General features: G+C 38.4%; 1 protein-coding gene across 3 annotated transcripts in view; it reads right to left on the reverse strand.

Moving 5' to 3' along the window:
* MRTFB (myocardin related transcription factor B) overlaps nucleotides 1-10,581 on the reverse strand; it is a 328,483-nt gene extending 317,902 nt beyond the window's left edge. For all 3 annotated transcript variants that reach the window (XM_074196435.1, XM_074196431.1, XM_074196428.1), the window contains exon 1: nucleotides 10,175-10,581. The gene's annotated coding sequence lies outside the window, so the exon portion shown is untranslated. The remainder of the gene's footprint in view (nucleotides 1-10,174) is intronic.
* Between the last annotated feature and the right edge of the window lie 7,436 nt (nucleotides 10,582-18,017).

Consider the following 18,017-nt stretch of genomic DNA (forward strand, 5'->3'; position numbering starts at 1 on the left):
GGGAGGAAAGTGGAAAGAAGGAAGAGGCGTGCTGCTTGGCAACAGCACAAGAAAAAAACGAGAGAAGGGATTGTACCACTTCTCACTTACTGTGTCAAATGGAGGAGTTTTAACCCCTGCAGTCCCCTCCATGCTTGTGGATCTTTAAATGAGGACTCCTAATGTACTGGTAGGAAAAAACCCATTGATTCTCCTTGTACCAGGGACATGCAGGATTTGTCCAAGGTGGCCACTGTCCATAGCCACAGTGTACAGGTAGAGGCTAGACCCAGTGCAAAAAGGAATCCATCCTCAAAATGAAAGCATTTTGAAATACTGACTGTCCTTAGAGAAGGGTGTGTCAGTGTTAGAGGTCATTTAAGAATATAGTTCAACATATCAACTGCTTTCTTCTATGACTATAACACAGTCCTCTGATGATCAGTCAATCAATAAACATTTTAGTGCCTTCTATGTGCTAGCAGCTATACTAAGCACTTGGGATTACAAAGGCTGCTCTCAAGATGTTAACAATCTAATGGGAGATAATATACAAATAACTATATACAAACAAGCTATATTCAGGATAAATTGAAGATATCTAAGAAGAAAGGCACTAGCTTTGAGGGGAATTGGAATCAATTTCTTTCTTTCAAAGAATGAAATTCAATCCCTGATTTGATCCTTTACAATCTAAACCCCGATCAGTCCTTTTCCTTTCTCTCACCTACTTACCAATCCATCCCTTTTCCCATCTTCCTTCCAAGGACTTTGGATATCCAAACATCAGAAAGGGATGGGGGAACATTTCATTTCATTCTGCCTTTACCCCAAGTCTCCTCCAGTAGCTCCACCCTACACTGTTCCTTCCCACTAAGAGTTCCACAATGCTTTTCTTTCTTAATTTGATTTTCTCTGGCCCAGGATTGAGATCAAAAGATGAAATTCCATTCAGTCTTTTAGGAATTATTCCCAGACTCTCTCCCGCTAGAAATGTATATAAAATTACTATAATTGCACCAAAACAACATAATCCCTTTGTTGTTTTAACCACTTTTTCACCTTCATTTTTTTATTAGAGAGAGGGGCTGAAGGAAAGAAAGAGGGTCCTTAGTAGCACTTTTAAGACTTTGGAATCCTCCCAATGCACTCATTTCTTTGATGTGTCTTTGTTGCCGAGAGAATATGGTGATATCTCAAGACCATGAAATGTAACACCTGCCAAAACTTAGTGTGCTCAAGTTTCTCTCTCTCTCTCTCTCTCTCTCTCTCTCTCTCTCTCTCTCTCTCTCTCTCTCTCTTTTTCTCTCTCTCTCTCACACACACATACTAAGCATGATGGAGAACTTTGGGGGCTCACTTGGTTGAGCATCAGTCTTTTAATCTGATAGGTTGGTGATTAGGTGAGTATTTTGTAGGTAACTAATTCATTTGGTTACAACATGGTAAGAACTTAAGTCAAGGTTAGGGATTTTATCATTAAGTAGGCTGGGTAGCTCTTTTCTCTGTTCCCAAGTCACAGACCTTGAAATCAAGAATTTTTTAATCTTTTTTCATTATCCTCTGGCAGTACAGTGAATCCTATAGATCTCCTCTCAGAATAATGTTTATAAATAACTAAAGTAAAAGCTAAATTCCATTTAGAGGTTAGTCACAGTAGAAATGTAATGTTCTTCCCACTCAAGTTCCTGAAGCCCCTAAACATAAAACTCTGAGGCAGAATTTGAGTCCAGATTTTCCTAATGTCAACTTCAATGACACTATACCAAATCCTGATTGTGTTTTTTCATAGCTTTCCATGACCAGAAATCTTATAAGTGCCTATGTCATAAGGTGGGTTTAGCCATTATTAAAGTTCATGGGTCTCTGAAAAAAACCATAAACAATCATTGAGTTCAAATCAACTCCAGAGCACATCCAAATAGCACTATCATTGAATCCAAGGGATGTGTAACAGCAATTTTGAAGAATTTTTCATTTGGTGATTGTAGATAAAAGAAAATTTAAAAATAATTTTGTTTAGTACATGTTTTTCTTACCTAACAAGTGTACTCTAGCATTAAAAAAATAAACAAAGCTTGTCTCTTGTATGTATGCCCTAAACTTAAAACGTGTCAGTCCTTGAACTCAGAAATAACAAAACCAGCTGCTCTTATTGAAGGAAAACTTCACATAGAGTCTCCTGTCTCCTGTAGTACTGCCAACTGAAATGTTCAGTGTGCTGGGATTCCTCACAGCAGAGAAGATGCTGCTGTGATCAAAAACAGTTTGATTCTGACTTTTGTATATGTGACCAATGCACCTGCAAACTCAGGAAAAGGGGGGAGTGTTGTTGAGAGATACATCCTCCCAAGGACTCCACTTTGGGCTCACACATGAACAAGGATCAATCTCTGAGGAGACTGGTTTCAAGAGAAATGTTACTCTTTTTCTTGAACTTTAGCTCTTTATACTCCCATTCCTGAGTGCCAAGGAAAATCTCTTAAAACTAACAAGTTTGATTTGTGCAGATCTCACACAAAAGGGTGTAGAAAGGTAGTCAACATACAAGTTAGCTCAGGTAAAGAACAGTTATTTAAAACACAAAAAAACTCATACATTTACACTGACATTAAAAATAAGAAACAGCCATAATTTCTATTGAGAGAGTATTTAAAAGAGAAACATGAAAAATGAAGCATTTTATAGGACTGTTGAACAAACGTTCACCTTCATTTCTGCTCTGCATTGTCACAATTCCCTTAAAGTGCACATTTTCTGGAAAGCCAATCCTGGACTTGCTCTCCTCCTCCTCCTCCTCTGAAAAGTCATCTCCTCTGAGAAGGGTGTAGTTGTAGGAAACACTTCTTGCTGCCAATTAACTCTGACTGAGAACCCAAGTGTCCTCAGTCACTTAGACTCCCATGGTTTTCTCCAAGTCTGGAAACATCCATGTCATGATTGCTGACTGATCACTTATGTTTAGGTAAAGAAACACAATGCTAAAGGATTGAGGTATGCCTCGGGCAGATGAGCCTTGTTGTTATATGTTTGAGTAGCCACTGTAATTGGTAGGTGGGAGAAAAGCATCCTCAAAAAGTCTTCATGTACTCAGTAGGTAGGATGAGAAAATACCAAAGTGTAGTCATTGAGTAGGCTTTTGTTCCTGACTTGGTGATCAGTCCTCTTTGACAATGTGTTCCATCATGGAGAAAACATGGAGAACCAAGGGACCAATTTGGATGTTGCATTGTTATCCCAAAGTTCAAATTCTTAAGCACTGTTTATCAGGTTCCAGGGATCTCTGTGTATGCTCCATTGTTCAGGTCCATCATCATATGTGTTCTATAAGATTTGATCTGTCCCTCTTATATTTGTGAATGCTATTACATTAAAAATCTTACATATTTTCTCATGCTTTGATTCTCAGTTATCACTTCTCAGGTGCTTCACAGCATTGATTGGCTGCCTGCTGGGTGCAAAGTCTTATACTAAATGGGCTATTTGTGTGTGTGTGTGTGTGTGTGTGTGTGTGTATGTGTGTGTGTGTCTGTGTGTGTGAAGTAATACAAGATAAATTTTAGAACTAGAAAGGGACCTTGGAGATCACTTCTCTAAATAATCTCCTATTTCTTTCATCTTTGGATTTCCTTGTTAACTACAAATATGCCTGGATCTTCATCTTTAAATCACTTTCACTTTACCCTGCTGTTCTCTTAAGACAGACATCACTAGTCAGGATCTCTCCAGGATTTGGGTTAAAATCTCACTTCTGCTGAATACTGTCTATCTGAATTTGGATAAGACATTTAACTTTTCCAGACCTCAGACGTCTTATCTATAAAATAAGCAGAGTGAACTAAATGACTTTTAAAGTTCTTTCAGTTCCAAATCCAAATAATCCCATGGTTCTATTCTTTTTTCCTTTAACAGCCAATCTCGCATTGATTTAATTATAATCTCTTATGCTTCTAGCATAATGTGCCAATGACTCCTAGCTCTTATCTATATATCTATGTATAGTCTAATAGCTCTCTATGTTTATGTCTATATGATATTGGTAATGTTTTATATATATATATATATACATATATATATATATACATATTCACACACCCACATATTTATCTATATCTATATGCACACATACATACACACATAGTGCTAGTATCTCTCCAGAGTTATAGTTCCCCAGTTTACCAGCTACTTGTTGGAGCTATCCAACACGGTGTCCTAAAGGCATCTCATATTTGATACAACTAAAATGAAACTCAGTATCCCTGTCTATCCTCTCCCTGCTGAACACTTTAAATTTCCAGACTTTCTTATTTTTGTTGAGGCATCACTATCCTTTCAGTCATTCTTCCAATTTTGAAACTACAGAATCTTATTTGACTATTCCTTTTTACTTCTCCTGCCCCCCACCCCATATCTAATCAATTGCCAAATTTTGACCACTTTACCTCCACTGGTATCTCTTACATCCATTCCCTTCTCTCCACTCATGAGGCCATCAAGTCTAATTCAGGTTTTTATCTCCTATCATTTGGGACTATTCCAGATCTTTCTCATTAGATTCTCAACTTTTAATCTCACCCTCCTCCAATCATCTTTCAGTCAGTTGACCAAATAATCTTTCTAAACCACAAATCTGACCATGGTTATTCCCCAACCCAAGAACTTCACTGGCCTATTGCCTCTAACATAAAATGCAAACTTGATCTGGCATTTGAAGATCATTATAATCTGGCTACATTTATGGTGTAATGATTCTAGATGAATTTCAGGCCCACCTTGAATACTAACTACGTAGGCGATCCTGGGTAAGTCTCTTAACATCCTTGGGTGTGTTTCCTCACCAGTAAAAAAAGGACATTGGACTAAATGGCCTCTGAATTCCTTTTCAATCAATCCACAAGAATTTAAGCCCCTATTACAAGGCATTAGGATACAAAGACAAAAGAGAAATAGTCCCTGCCCTTGAGAAACTTACATTCTTCCAGATCTTTTCAGGCTTATTACATATTACGCTTTTCTGCAAATTTCTATTCTAGACAATTGGCTACTTTTTATTCCCCTATTTTGATATTCTATCACATCTTGATGTCTTAGCATGGACTCTCCCAAATCTGGCTAGGAATAAGCAGAGAAGAAGCTATTACAAATAGTAGCTAAATAACTCCTCAGGGAGAGAGCCAGAACTAGCCCACATGTAGTGAAAGTCACCTTTGCCCTACCCTACACAAAGACTACCCTTAGGGTTCATCATGAGAAATACCGGAATCCCATTTAGTCGATTATCTGTAACCAATGTGTGTCAGTCTTTTTGAGCCTATAAAAGCATGTGGTTCAAGTTTTGTATCATTTGACTGAACTGCCTTTGGGGAGAAAGTTATTTCCAGCTCCTAAAATGTGTTTCTTTCCATTGACATATTCAACCCAAACTGGGCACGTTGATGAGCAAGTCATCCCATTGCCATCAATTTTCTGCCTTCTTTGTGAGACAGTTTAATGAGCCAGGGACTTACAGAGGTCTTTTTGATGACATTATCAGATGAAAAGTTTTACAGGTAAAAAAATTTCAGGTTTTCACTGAGATACAGCTGTGATGTAGCACAATGAGAACTGGATTGGGAATTAGTTGAAACTGTGTTTGAACCCCTAGCTCTGTCACTTATTGTTACCTGTGTGACCTTGGTCTTGTCTCTGATGTTTACTACTTCTGTAACCTGTGGGCAGGTAACTCAAACTTCCTGGGACCTCAGTTTTCCTCATCTGTGCAATGAAGGCTTTGGTTGACCTAGTAAGCACCTTTCAACTCTAGATTTGTGTTCCTCTTCCTTAATCTCTTGTGTCCTTGACTTTCCTTCTTCATAAAAAAGATAACTGTAATCCCTAATTCAACAAATCTTTATTAACCATCCCCTGTAGTTGAATTATTTACTAATTTAATTCATAATACATTAAAGCAGGGTTTTTGACTTAGGTACATAGACCTGACCTCTTAGATTTCAGGAGGTCTGAAACTTGGATAGGAAAAAAATTACACCTTTATTTCAATGAAATTGGTTTCTTCTGTAATCTTATATATTTTATATTATGCACTTAAAAGGGATCAAGGTTTCATCAAATTGCTAAAAGATTCATAATACAAAAAAGATTGAGAACTCCCATAACAAAGCAGTACAACTGAATTGTAGTTAATTTATATTATAGCAACTGCACATATGGCATATTTGTGTATGTGGTTTTTTCAAACCAGTTATAATTCAAATCATAGGCTCAGGATACTGGGGGCTGATATAAGTTTTTAGATGTCATCTTGACAGGTTCCTGCCTTCCATCAGTGACATATTTAAACCCTCACTAAATTTTTCAAGCTTTTGGAGATCCCAAGGGTAATTGGATTTGATTTTTTTCAAATGTTTTCAGGTATATAAAACTACTACATAAAGTACAGTACTCAGGTACCTTTGAAAACATGCCCCTTGGGATATGATTTATCTCTCATCATTTGGATCAAGGTACAACATGGAAACAAAGTAAAGACTGACAGATTGCTTTCCGTGGGGGGTGGGGTGGGGGAGGGAAGCAAGATTGGGGGGGAAATTGTAAAACTCAAATAATATCTTTAATAAAAATAAATTAAAAAAAACATGCCCCTTGGAACAAAGCTTCCCTTCACCCTGAGTCTCAGAAGGTGGGATTTTTTGTTCAACCAGCTGAGGCCAGGGATAAGAATCACAATTCTCTCCTGGGCTGGATGAGGTGTGGACAAGCAAGGACCAGATGTATCCACTCCCTTGCCTGCCTGTGGGGCCTGAAAGGGAGGAAATACAAGCAATGACCTGAAAGGAACCTTTCAGCCCCTGGAGCAGAGATGGAGATAAGAGTTGTGAAGCGGGTGCTGCTACAGCCACTTGGGAGTTTATTTTTACCCACTTATCTCCATCCTGAAATGTCAAGATTGGATCCTCCCTCCCCATCAGCTCTGGGGGGTGGGAGTGGGGGTGGGGCCTTCTGCACCCCATGCTCTTGTTGAACGTGGCAAGGCAGCCTGGAGACCAAACCTCCTCCCTCTCTCTGGTTCTTTTGTGCTTCCCTGTTATCATTCTTACACGTCACAGCACTATGGTGACAGAAGCCATAGAAACAGTGAAATCAAGAGTTGAGAGCTGAGACAATTTCTTTAGGCCCCAAATAATCTAACTGCTTTTTGGAAACCAGAGAGGGAACTCTTCAGAAATGCCAAGTACCTGCCACTCAGGAAGGGTTCTATGTGGAACAGAGCTAATTTAGTCACTCTTCTCTCTCCTCACTGGTCAGAATGAATAGACAGAAAGGAGATCAGAAGCAGTGGACAATTTCCATTGCCAATTCAGCTGTTTCTCTGCTATTAAAGCAAAGAAATACAGGAAACAGAAAGAATGATGACCTTGGACTTGGAAACCTGGATTCAAGTCATAGTTCAAATATTTATAAACCATGTGCAAGTCATTTAGCCTTAGTTTCCTCATGTATAATGGGGAAAATACTTGGATCTCCTACCTCATGGAGTATTCCCCTAGTAGAACACAAGCTCCTTGAGAGCAGGAGCTAGTTATTGAATTATCCTTGTGTTCCCGATGTCTACTAAATTGCTTTGCACAGAGTGGGCACTTATATGCTTGCTGGAATTGATGATCTGCAACACAGAGCTCAAGCTCCACCTTATGTAAGAGGCCTGTTTCCCCCATTTGCTAGTGCCTTCTCCTCCAAGGTTGCCTTGACTCAACTATGAATGTGTTTTTATATCATTGATATGTATACATGTTGTTTTCCTCTTTAGAATCAAACCTATTTCAAGTTAGATTCTAAAAGTGTGCACTATTTGGTTTTTGTCTTTATGTCCCCAACACCAGTACAGTAAAGAACATGATAGGCTCTTAATCAATATACTGATTTAGTCAATTGACTAGATTGAGGTCACTAGAGTGCTTTGTAAACCTTAAATTGTTATATCAACATTATTGATAATGTGAATTATTCTTAATATTGACTATAACTATATGCTACTGGACAGAAATTACTGATTCTTGATACAGACATTTGACAGAGGGGCAGAATTGGCATCTTCCAGTGATGACAGAACCACAATTCCAGATCAGCAAAAGTCCATCTATTAAATTAACAAAAACTTACAACTCAATCATTATAATAGCTCATATTATATAGCTTTAACTTTCCAGGCATATTATACACTATTCCCCTGCATGTATTCATTGGCCCAACCAAAATGACCTTAAATACAACACTCTTATGTCCTGCTTCTGTGTCTTTCAATGGTTCCTCATTCTTGGAAAGCACATTGCTGTCTCTTAGAATCTCTAGCTGCCTTCAAAACTCAGCTCAATTGATGCCTCCCACAAAAAAGGCTTTTCTAATCTCTCCAGATACTGATGTCTTCCCTTCCCCCTCCTCCAAAATACTGTATGTTTATTTTGTAGATACCATATCTCAGTCTCAACTAGCAACATGCTCTATACCTTGATAACTTTGTGTTTTTTTGACTAAGTTATGAATCAGTCAACCACAGGTATAAACTAGGTATGAACAACTTAGTTGATCAAATTGGGAATGAATAAAATGCTTTTATCTAATGAAATCAGAGGATAAAATAAATTTGAATTGGTTTAAATATTTATAAATTCATCTGGTGATATATATATGTATATAACGTGTATATTATTACTATATTTGAGTATGTATGTCTCCCCAGCAGAATGTCATTTCCTTGAGGGTAGGGAAGGTTTCATTTTTGTCTTTGTATCTCTAGCACTTATCACAGGACCTGGTACCTAGTAAGTTCTTATTAAATTCTTGTTTATTGACTGATTAAATGATGAGATGGCTGCACTTCAGCTTATTGATTGGATTGAGAAAGTCTCAGTGGACTTCCATAAGCAAAAATCGAAATCCTCAGCAGTCTCAATGCTAAAGCCTTTCATTAGAAAACGTCAACAAGAAACTGTCTCTTCTTGTCTCTGTAAATAGCTCAGGAGTAAACTGAAACAATATACTACTCATTGGATTTTCTTTCAAGCAGACTCACTTCCTGAGAGCATCATTATTTCAGGCAGCCTGGGTCAGCTTGATCAGTTTGTTAGGCTAATGAGGTCATAGGTTATATCCCTATAAGAACCAGCTTCCCAGGAACAAAAACAAACTAAATCTTCTTCAATGACCACTATCTGCACGTACACATCTTGCAAATAGACATCACCAGGGTAAAGGTAAAGGGTTGCAGACCGATCAAAGAAATCTGACCCTGGGAACTTCAGAACATATATCCTATGGAAAATATAACAGAAGTGTCATGTTGGCATCCAAAGAATTTCAGGAAGCTGGGGAATTCCTAACCTTTGCTGCCTCCCATAGTGTATGGTAGAGATCAGATTGGGAGAATGAATGGAGTCACCTCATTCGCTAGTGCCTAGTTCAATACCTCCCTATTTAAGCTTGTTCAGAGGTGGGAGGTGGGCATTACTATATCTGACTCTAAAAACTGGAGATGTCTCTGTTTAAAAAAGGCTAGTTGTCTGAGGAATTTCTTGAACCTTAAAGTGCTACATTAATAATGCCAATTATCATCTTCCTCCTTCTCCTCATCATCAGTGAAGTCACTTAGATTTTGACAGAGCAGACCAATCAAAGCTTTCTCATGAGAGATAATCTAGTTTCAGGGGTCCCTGAATCTGATCTGACCTGACAGATCAGCAGAATGAAAATTTAAACTCTGAGAAGTCTGCCCCTATTAAGAGAATGTCCCTCTATTCCTGGTGTCCAATGTTCCTTGCCCAAGGAACTGTGGTTTTTATCTCATAGGATCACAAATTTAGAGCTGGAAAGGACCTTAGGGGTCATTGATTCCTTCTTCTCTTTTTATAGATGAGGAAACTGAGGCACAGAGGGGTTAAGTGTCAGGACTTGCATATAGGTCATATAGTAGTTAAATGTCTGAGGTAGGGATTTGAGCCCAGCCACTTTCTGACTCCAGCTGTAGGGCTCTAACCATTTTATCACACTGCCTCTCAGAATTACAGATTAGAATTGGAAGAGATCTTAAAGGTAACACCTTCACTTTACAAACAAGCAAATTGAGATGATGAGTTGTTTTACCATGGCTCTCATTCCTCACCAAATTCCCTGAAAATAAGCCAGAGGAGAGGTACAGTACCTTGTGAAATAATTTGGTTGGTATCTCTGCTAACAGATCAGGAGGATTTCAAGAAGAAAGGGATTACCTTGTGAAATAATTTGGTTGGTATCTCTGCTAACAGATCAGGAGGATATCAAGAAGAAAGGGATTTTTCTTCTCCATGAGCCACACCCTCCTTCTGTATCGGAAGCTCCAGGTTTTTGCTGTACAAGCCAGAATCAGAATCTCTGTCCTTTGTGTTTCCTTTGGATGGTAGCACGATGGTCACTAGCTTTCACAAAACAAAACATCAAGCCCCCAATCCTCTCAAAACTCAAATCCCAAACATCCTCAAATTAAAAAATCACCAACCTAGTAAAATTGAAAATGAATAGTTCTAGAAGCAGAAGCAAAGGAAAAGGGGTTTATGTGGAGATTTGCGGGAGGACTCAGAGTTGTTCATTCCCACCCCTGTCATCAGCATGAGTTCATTACTTATTCTTAGAGCAGGTCTCAAATTAAACAAACAGTGTCTATAAATAGAGTTTGGATGGACTCAGCTCAGTGTCTCTGAGAGGTCCTTTTCACAGGACAGATGCTCTAAATGGATGGGCTCAGGTTACTCTGTTGGTAGTATGTAGGGTGAAGTTCTGTTTTTTTCTTTAAAGTTTTTTTTTCCTGTGTATTTGTATTTCTCTCTCTCTCTCTCTCTCTCTCTCTCTCTCTCTCTCTCTCTCTCTCTCTCTGTGTGTGTGTGTGTGTGTGTGTGTGTGTGTATGAATTAGAGATGGGAAAGGAGAAAAACAGTAGATAGGTCAATGTCAGGAATGTTTGGATTTATTTCCTCTGTCCTTATTGAGTTATCTTGGCATTCCTTTAGGGTATGCATTATTCCTAGTCTAGTTTACTAGATAAGTAGACTATAAACTCCTTGAGGCCAGAGTACATTTCTTCTGTCTGCTTTTACACTTTCCCTTCTGTATAGAAGGAGGGAATCTGTAAATAGAAGTTGCTGAGTTAATGTTGACTAACTGGCTGACAGAACACTTGTGGCACCCAGAGAACATACTCTGACCACTTGGAAAAGAATTCCTTCCTTTTCTTTGCTGACTAAATAGAATGGTATTTATCCTGGGTACTGCTTTCCTGTTACAAATGATGAGGTCTGATGTAGCATTAGTTATTATTAAAAGAGAGGTAGGATAGTATAATAGGATGCTAGACTTGGAGTGAGAGGGAAACCTGGATAAAGATGTCACCTCAACCCCCCCCCCCCCAACTGATTGTATGGCCCTAGGCAAGTCATTTAACTGCTCCGTTTGTTTCCTCATCTGTAAAATGAAGAATCTGTACTCATTGACTTCTAAAGTTCCTTCAAGCTCTAAATCTATGATACTATGAACAGATTGACAGCTGTGATGACCTCATTCTTAGAGAAGGGATAGGACAGTAGCAGAAAAATGGGACATCCTGTCAACAACATTAAGTGAACAATAACTGTACTGAATTCTAAGGGGGAGGTGAAAGGAGGAAGAAGAAATAGAATCTTACAATTGAAGGTTGTGAAAGGGAAAGGCACCTCAAATTATGATCCCTAATTCATTCAGCCATCCACCAAACCACTAAGGTTTTCCCAGCAGGAATATTTTGCCAATCTGTCCAAAATTGTCTTATTCTCTACACTTCTTTTATCCCACCAAGAATACCAATCTTCCAGACTGACCTTCTTTCAGATATCATGTTACCCTACCATGGAAGTTAATTTACCTAATTTTGAGACTGGAAATGAACTGTTTAGACTGATGAATGAATGAAAACTCACCTCCAGCTGACATATTTAGCTAGTTCAGACCTTGTTTCACACCTAGTGAGCAATCTGCCAAGATACTAGGACTTTCCAATCAATCATAGGTATTTTACCCTTTAATGAGACCACTTTTCTTGTTTCACTTCTTACTTTTCACACCTTCCTAACTTTCCTGACTTCCTTCTTTTATAAGAAGCCTTTTCTAATCCGTAATCATGTAGAAGCCTATAGGTTGGAGAATATCTAAGTAATTCAGGATACATGGTAGGTTGTTTTTTCTTCCTAATGATTTCCAGGGTCATGGTTTGTAATCTTGCTCTGTTTTGCATCTGAAGCCCTTCATAATCTAGCCCCACCCCCTTTCTGAACTTCTCACACCTTACTTCCCAATTTGTGTTCTTTGATCTGGTGGGGATTACATGAGCAAGATCCTCCATCTCTCCCAATGCCATTTCCCTCCTCCATCTGACTACTCATCTCCCAAGTTTTTTAAGTTCCAACTATAACCCCACCTTCTACAGGAAGCTTTTCCTGACTCCTCTTAACTCTGGTGCCTTCTGTTTTTTAATTTCCTTTCTATCCTGTATATAGTTCACTCATATACATTTGCTTGCATCTTGTCTCTCCAGTTAGTTATAAACTCCTTGAGGGCAGGGACTGTCTTTGTTTTTTGGGTTTTTGTTTTTTTGTTTTTTTTTTTTGGTATTCCCAGTGCTTATAGCACAGGTCCTTGCTCTTGATTTATTGACTACAGGGAACTCAGTCCATTGAAGATTAAGTCCAGAAATCTTTATCATTTTTAATTTGATAGACTCCCTTCTGGCTAACTTCCTGATTTCTATCAAGGGTAATCTTTGACTCATCTTTCTTTCTATCAGTTAGGGTGATGTGACTTTCCCAGGGTCACACAGCTAGTAAGTATCAGATTGTGAGGTGAAATTTGACCTCAGACCCTCCTGACTCCAGGGCTGAAGCTCTATCTATGTCACCCTCTAATTGCCCCCTTGATTCATCTCTCTAACTGAACCTCTAATATCCAATCTACTGCTAACTTCTGTTTAATCTACTTTCACAATATCTCTTTTATATGTCTTTCTTTTCTCTGACATTACTACCATCTTAATATAGGTCTTCATCACCTTGCGCTTCGACAAGTGCAAAGACAGCTGGTTGTTCTCACTGCCTCAAGAACCTTCCCATTCCAGTCCATTCTCCATTCAGTTATTCAAAATAATCTTTCTAAAGTGCAGATCTGATAATGTCACCACAACCTCCCAATTCAGCAAATTCTAGTGGCTTCTTATTACTTTCAGAATCTAACATAAAATTCTCTTTAAAACTCTTTATGAGAGCACTCCATAATTTAAGAGTCTTCTAACACCTAACTTCTCTCTACATACTCCATCTATTGATACTGCTTTTCTTGCATAATGTACTTCATCTCTTGAGTTTGTGCCTGGAATTCTCTTTTCTTGCCTCTGTCTCATAGCTGCCCTAGCTTCTTTCAAGTCTCAACAAAAATTCTACCTCTACAAGAATAAGTTTTTGAATCCTGTTCATGTGGAGATTCTCTCCAAGTTATCCTTTTATGTCTCTTGTGCATAGTTGTTTGCATGTTGTCTCCATCTTTAGATTTTGAATTCCTTGTGGGCATGAATGTTTCTTACCTTTCTTTGTATCTTAGTGCTTAAGACAAACAGATGTCAGGTGCTTCATAAATGTTTGCTGACTTGATTTAGGAATGGCTATCAGACAAATCCCCATCTACTTGAAGACAATAGATACAGTTCCTAAGTTTTGAATAGTTTGTCTTCCAGAAGTCTACTTATAAGTTGCTTATTTGGAATTCAGAGAGAATTTTCCTATCTAAAATATAATACTACAATTTTCAAGAAATCAAAATTGCAGGTCACCAGGAGAGCAAAAGAAAATCATGTGGTAGGCTCAAGCAGGCTATATAGCTTATCACCAAAGGAAAATTGGGAGTGAAGAGCATCTTATCATCAGTGATACACAACCAGAAAAAGGAAATGTAGATCAACGAATAACAAATAGTAAGTAGTCTGCATGCTACATTGGTAGTGAAGTAAGATCAGGAAAGGAAACCTGGAATCTTAGGAGGACAATCTGAGCAGTTTTTCCAGGAAGACAAGGAAAAAATAACATGTGAAGATACAGAATAGCTTGGATTTGTTCACTTGGAAGGATTCTCTACATTTGAGGATAGACAGAGCATTTATACTTGAAGTGCTTATTATATTTATTACATGTTACTTCAGTAAGCATTAGGGATACAAAGAATAAAGAAAGATCTTTACTCTCCAGGAGCTTACATTCTAATGGGGAAAACTAATAAAGGGTTGCTGATAGGGATGGGGTTAGGGGAAAATATACCTACTCCTTGTACAAGACCAATAGTGAAGGGGTGGAGAGAGTAAGGAATAGAACTGGGAGTAAAGTGAGCATGGCTTGGGTTAAGATCACCCCAATTAGATTAAAAGGTCAAAGGTATCTCCAGTATGAAAATATTACTTGTAGGGATGGAGAAATCTTTTTTTTTTTTTAGGTTTTTGCAAGGCAAACAGGGTTAAGTGACTTGCCCAAGGCCACACAGCTAGGTAATGATTAAGTGTCTGAGACCGGATTTGAACCCAGGTGCTCCTGACTCCAGGTCCCGTGCTCTATCCTCTGCGCCACCTAGCCTCCCCCTACTTCCTTATCTTAAAGATTTCTCAGGGCAGCTAGGTGGCGCAGTGGATAGAGCACGGGACCTGGAGTCAGGAGCACCTGGGTTCAAATCCGGTCTCAGACACTTAATCATTACCTAGCTGTGTGGCCTTGGGCAAGTCACTTAACCCCGTTTGCCTTGCAAAAAAACTAAACTAAAAAAAAGATAAGTAAACTTGGAGATCACAGATTCATTTAACTATTGAAATTAATATTTCTATGTCAGCCCATAGCCAATTTAAAAAACTGGAAATGACATAGAGTAATACTATTTACAAAGAACTCACATTTATAGAGCACTTTAAGGTTTGCAAAGTCTTTTCTTTTTTTTTAGGTTAAAATTGTTAGATACAATGAACTTGTCTCATGGTATATATTTATTTGCTGGACCAAGTGACCTAGGTTTTTTGGGAAATTCCCTAATGCAAATTCTCTTACAATGATATCCCAATAAATGACTTTATTCTAAAGTAATTATTTCTTTGACTATCTATTGAAAGAGAAAAACATCTGTGGATACTTAAGAGGGATAGTCTTAGGAGTGAGGCCCCAAAGAATAATTTGAACCTAGAATGGTCATCTTTAGTTTTTTTTCTTTTGCAAGGCAAATTGGGCACGTGCTCTGTCCACTGTACCACCTAGCCACCCTTTTTTTTTAGTTTTTTTTTTAGAATGGTCATCTTTAAGGGAATATGTTGTTGGGCATGAGAAGGGAGGAAAGGTAGATCAAAGAATGCTACTGAAAACAACCTTATAATGAAGCCCAGAGAAAATGGGTTTCTCAAGTTTGTTTAGGGGGCTGAAGAACTTACCATTCTGACTTAGGGAGGTTAGAAAGGTTTATATTTTAATTCACAGGTTACTGCAAAATTTCACAAGTTATAGAAAGTTCATAGTTACTATATAAAATTCACAGGTGATTACAAAATGTTCACAGGCTAAGTTCTTTGGAGAAGCAGCAAGATAGTAGTTTTCTTAAAGAACAGGCTGATTAGCAGAAGTTGAGGTTAAAAAGATTAAAGCCTTTAAGAAGGAAAAAAAGGAAAGAAAAGTTTAGATTAATATAGATCCAACTGCATGGAGCTAGGGCCATATTGGTAGTTACGGAAAAGGAGTAGTCAAGTTAAAAAGGAAAAGGGAAAAGAGAAGAAGCTCAGAAGAGAGAAGAGAGTAAAAGATAACAGGGAGCCCAGGAGGGAAAAAAAGAGAAGAGAAGCTTAAATCAGCAAAGATCCAGCCACATGGAGCTGGGATCATATTGTTCTAGTAGCATGGACAGATCTATTTAGCCATGCCCCAAATGATGTACATCTATTTTATTTCTGGTTATTTGATATACAAAGTAAAGTTATAAACATTTTGATGTATATACCTTTGCCTCTTTTTTTTTTTTCATTTTATTGCATTGACTTCCTCACATTGAATTCTACTAGCAGTGGAATCTCTGGGTAATGGATATTTTAGTAATTCTCTTTGCATAACTTTCCAAAATGACTGGGCCAATTCACAGCTGCACCAACAGTGCATTAATGTGACTGTGTTTATACAATTCTTCCAACTGCTTCCAAAGAGAGAGGAAGCCAGTGACTGCACACTAGGAGTCCCGCAGCTAAAGAAAAGAGCTCTCCCGGGCAGGCAACCTTTCAAACACCTATCCAGTGGGCAGGTCAAGGGTGGTACTTGAGGAGTGGTTTAGCACCTGGCTCCAAGTATTCTCCAAATGCATATGCCACAGGGACAGTCCCCAGCAAGTGGTTAAGGCAGTACTTATTGTGCATGAGTGTGCTAGGTGCTAAACCTTCTGCCCCAAAAGACATGACCAGAAAGAGACAGAAAACAGCTCTGTGACCAAGAGATTCCCTATTATACAATTGTTAGGTCCACTGTGTATAGGAGCCTTGTAAATTATCTTCACCTGGTGTCCTTGAACACCAGAGTCTTATCTTACTAAATGCCACCAGAGTGGGAGTGGATTAGAGATTGGAAGGATATTTAATCTAGTTTTGGTAAATAAAAAGAGCACTTGGAGATCTTGTGTTCCTTGTCTCCCACCCCCTCCAATGTTCACCTGGGGAAGATTGAGGGAGTCCAGAAGTGGGAATCAACATACAATAAGAGGATTTATACCCACTTTACATTTAAAAGAAATAAAATCACAGAGATTTAGTAACTCTCTCATGGTCACACAGCTAGTATCAGACACCCAGCTCTTATCTTACCATAAGCTCAGTGCCCTTTCTAAAACTACACCACAGTGTATTATTATTCCAACTATAACTAATCACCTTTGATAATATTGTTTCCATTGGAAAATGAATTCCAGTCCTAACTCAAGAAGACAATTCCCTTTCTTCCAAAGTCCTGTCAGTCAGTTTCTTCCTTCTTCCTTTCTCTGGCCCTCCTTCAACAAGAATTAAATGTTACAAAATGGCAAGTGAGAGGTAGCCTGTGAACATGAATTTATGTCTTGGGTTGAACCTCACAGTTCCCAGGCAATTCTCTAAGATTAAAAGTAATTCAGAAGTTCTTGAACTCCAGGGCATAGGGGGTGAGGTTGGGTTCTAGATGGCACAGTGGATAGAGTGATGGGTCTGGAGTTAAGAAGATTCATCTTCTTGAGTTCAAATATGACCTCAGACACTTACTAGTTATGTTATCCTGCAAAAGTCATTTAACCCTGTTTGACTCAGTTTCCTCATCTGTAAAATGAGTTGGAGAAGGAAATGGCAAACCATTCTTTGCCAAGAAAACCCCAAATGGGATCACAAGAATTGTACTGAACAACAACCATGTACTGAACAACAACAACAAGGCCAGCTCTGGATGCCCTGGAGAGACACAGGTCAAAACAAAACCTCTAAGAACTCTTCCAGTCCTCTGAGAGCTTCTATTTTAGTATATTTGTTTTAGAAAAAAATGTACCTTAGTTCATTTGTATGACAATACTTTGATTGAAGTAGGCTAATTATTCCCTAGAAGGGGGGAATCTAAATCCAACTAAGGAATCTATCTGGCTTTTGTGTATCTATCAATCTATCATCTCTCCATATATACACATACATCTATTCATATATTAACATATAACATGTTTTATAAGATATATTACTTAATATTTTTTGAAAAGTTATGAACAAGGGGGTGGCTAGGTGGCACAGTAGATAGAGCACCGGCCCTGGAGTCAGGAGTACCTGAGTTCCAATTGGGTCTTAGACACTTAATAATTACCTAGCTGTGTGGCCTTGGGCAAGCCACTTAACCCCATTTGCCTTGCAAAAACCTAAAAAAAAGTTTTGAACAAACATAGCTGAATGTTTTTTTTTTATATCAGGTTGTTTAACCAACCTGATG

This window comes from Macrotis lagotis, chromosome 8, assembly GCF_037893015.1.
Source record: "Macrotis lagotis isolate mMagLag1 chromosome 8, bilby.v1.9.chrom.fasta, whole genome shotgun sequence".
In the NCBI taxonomy this organism is placed as follows: Eukaryota; Metazoa; Chordata; class Mammalia; order Peramelemorphia; family Peramelidae; genus Macrotis; species Macrotis lagotis.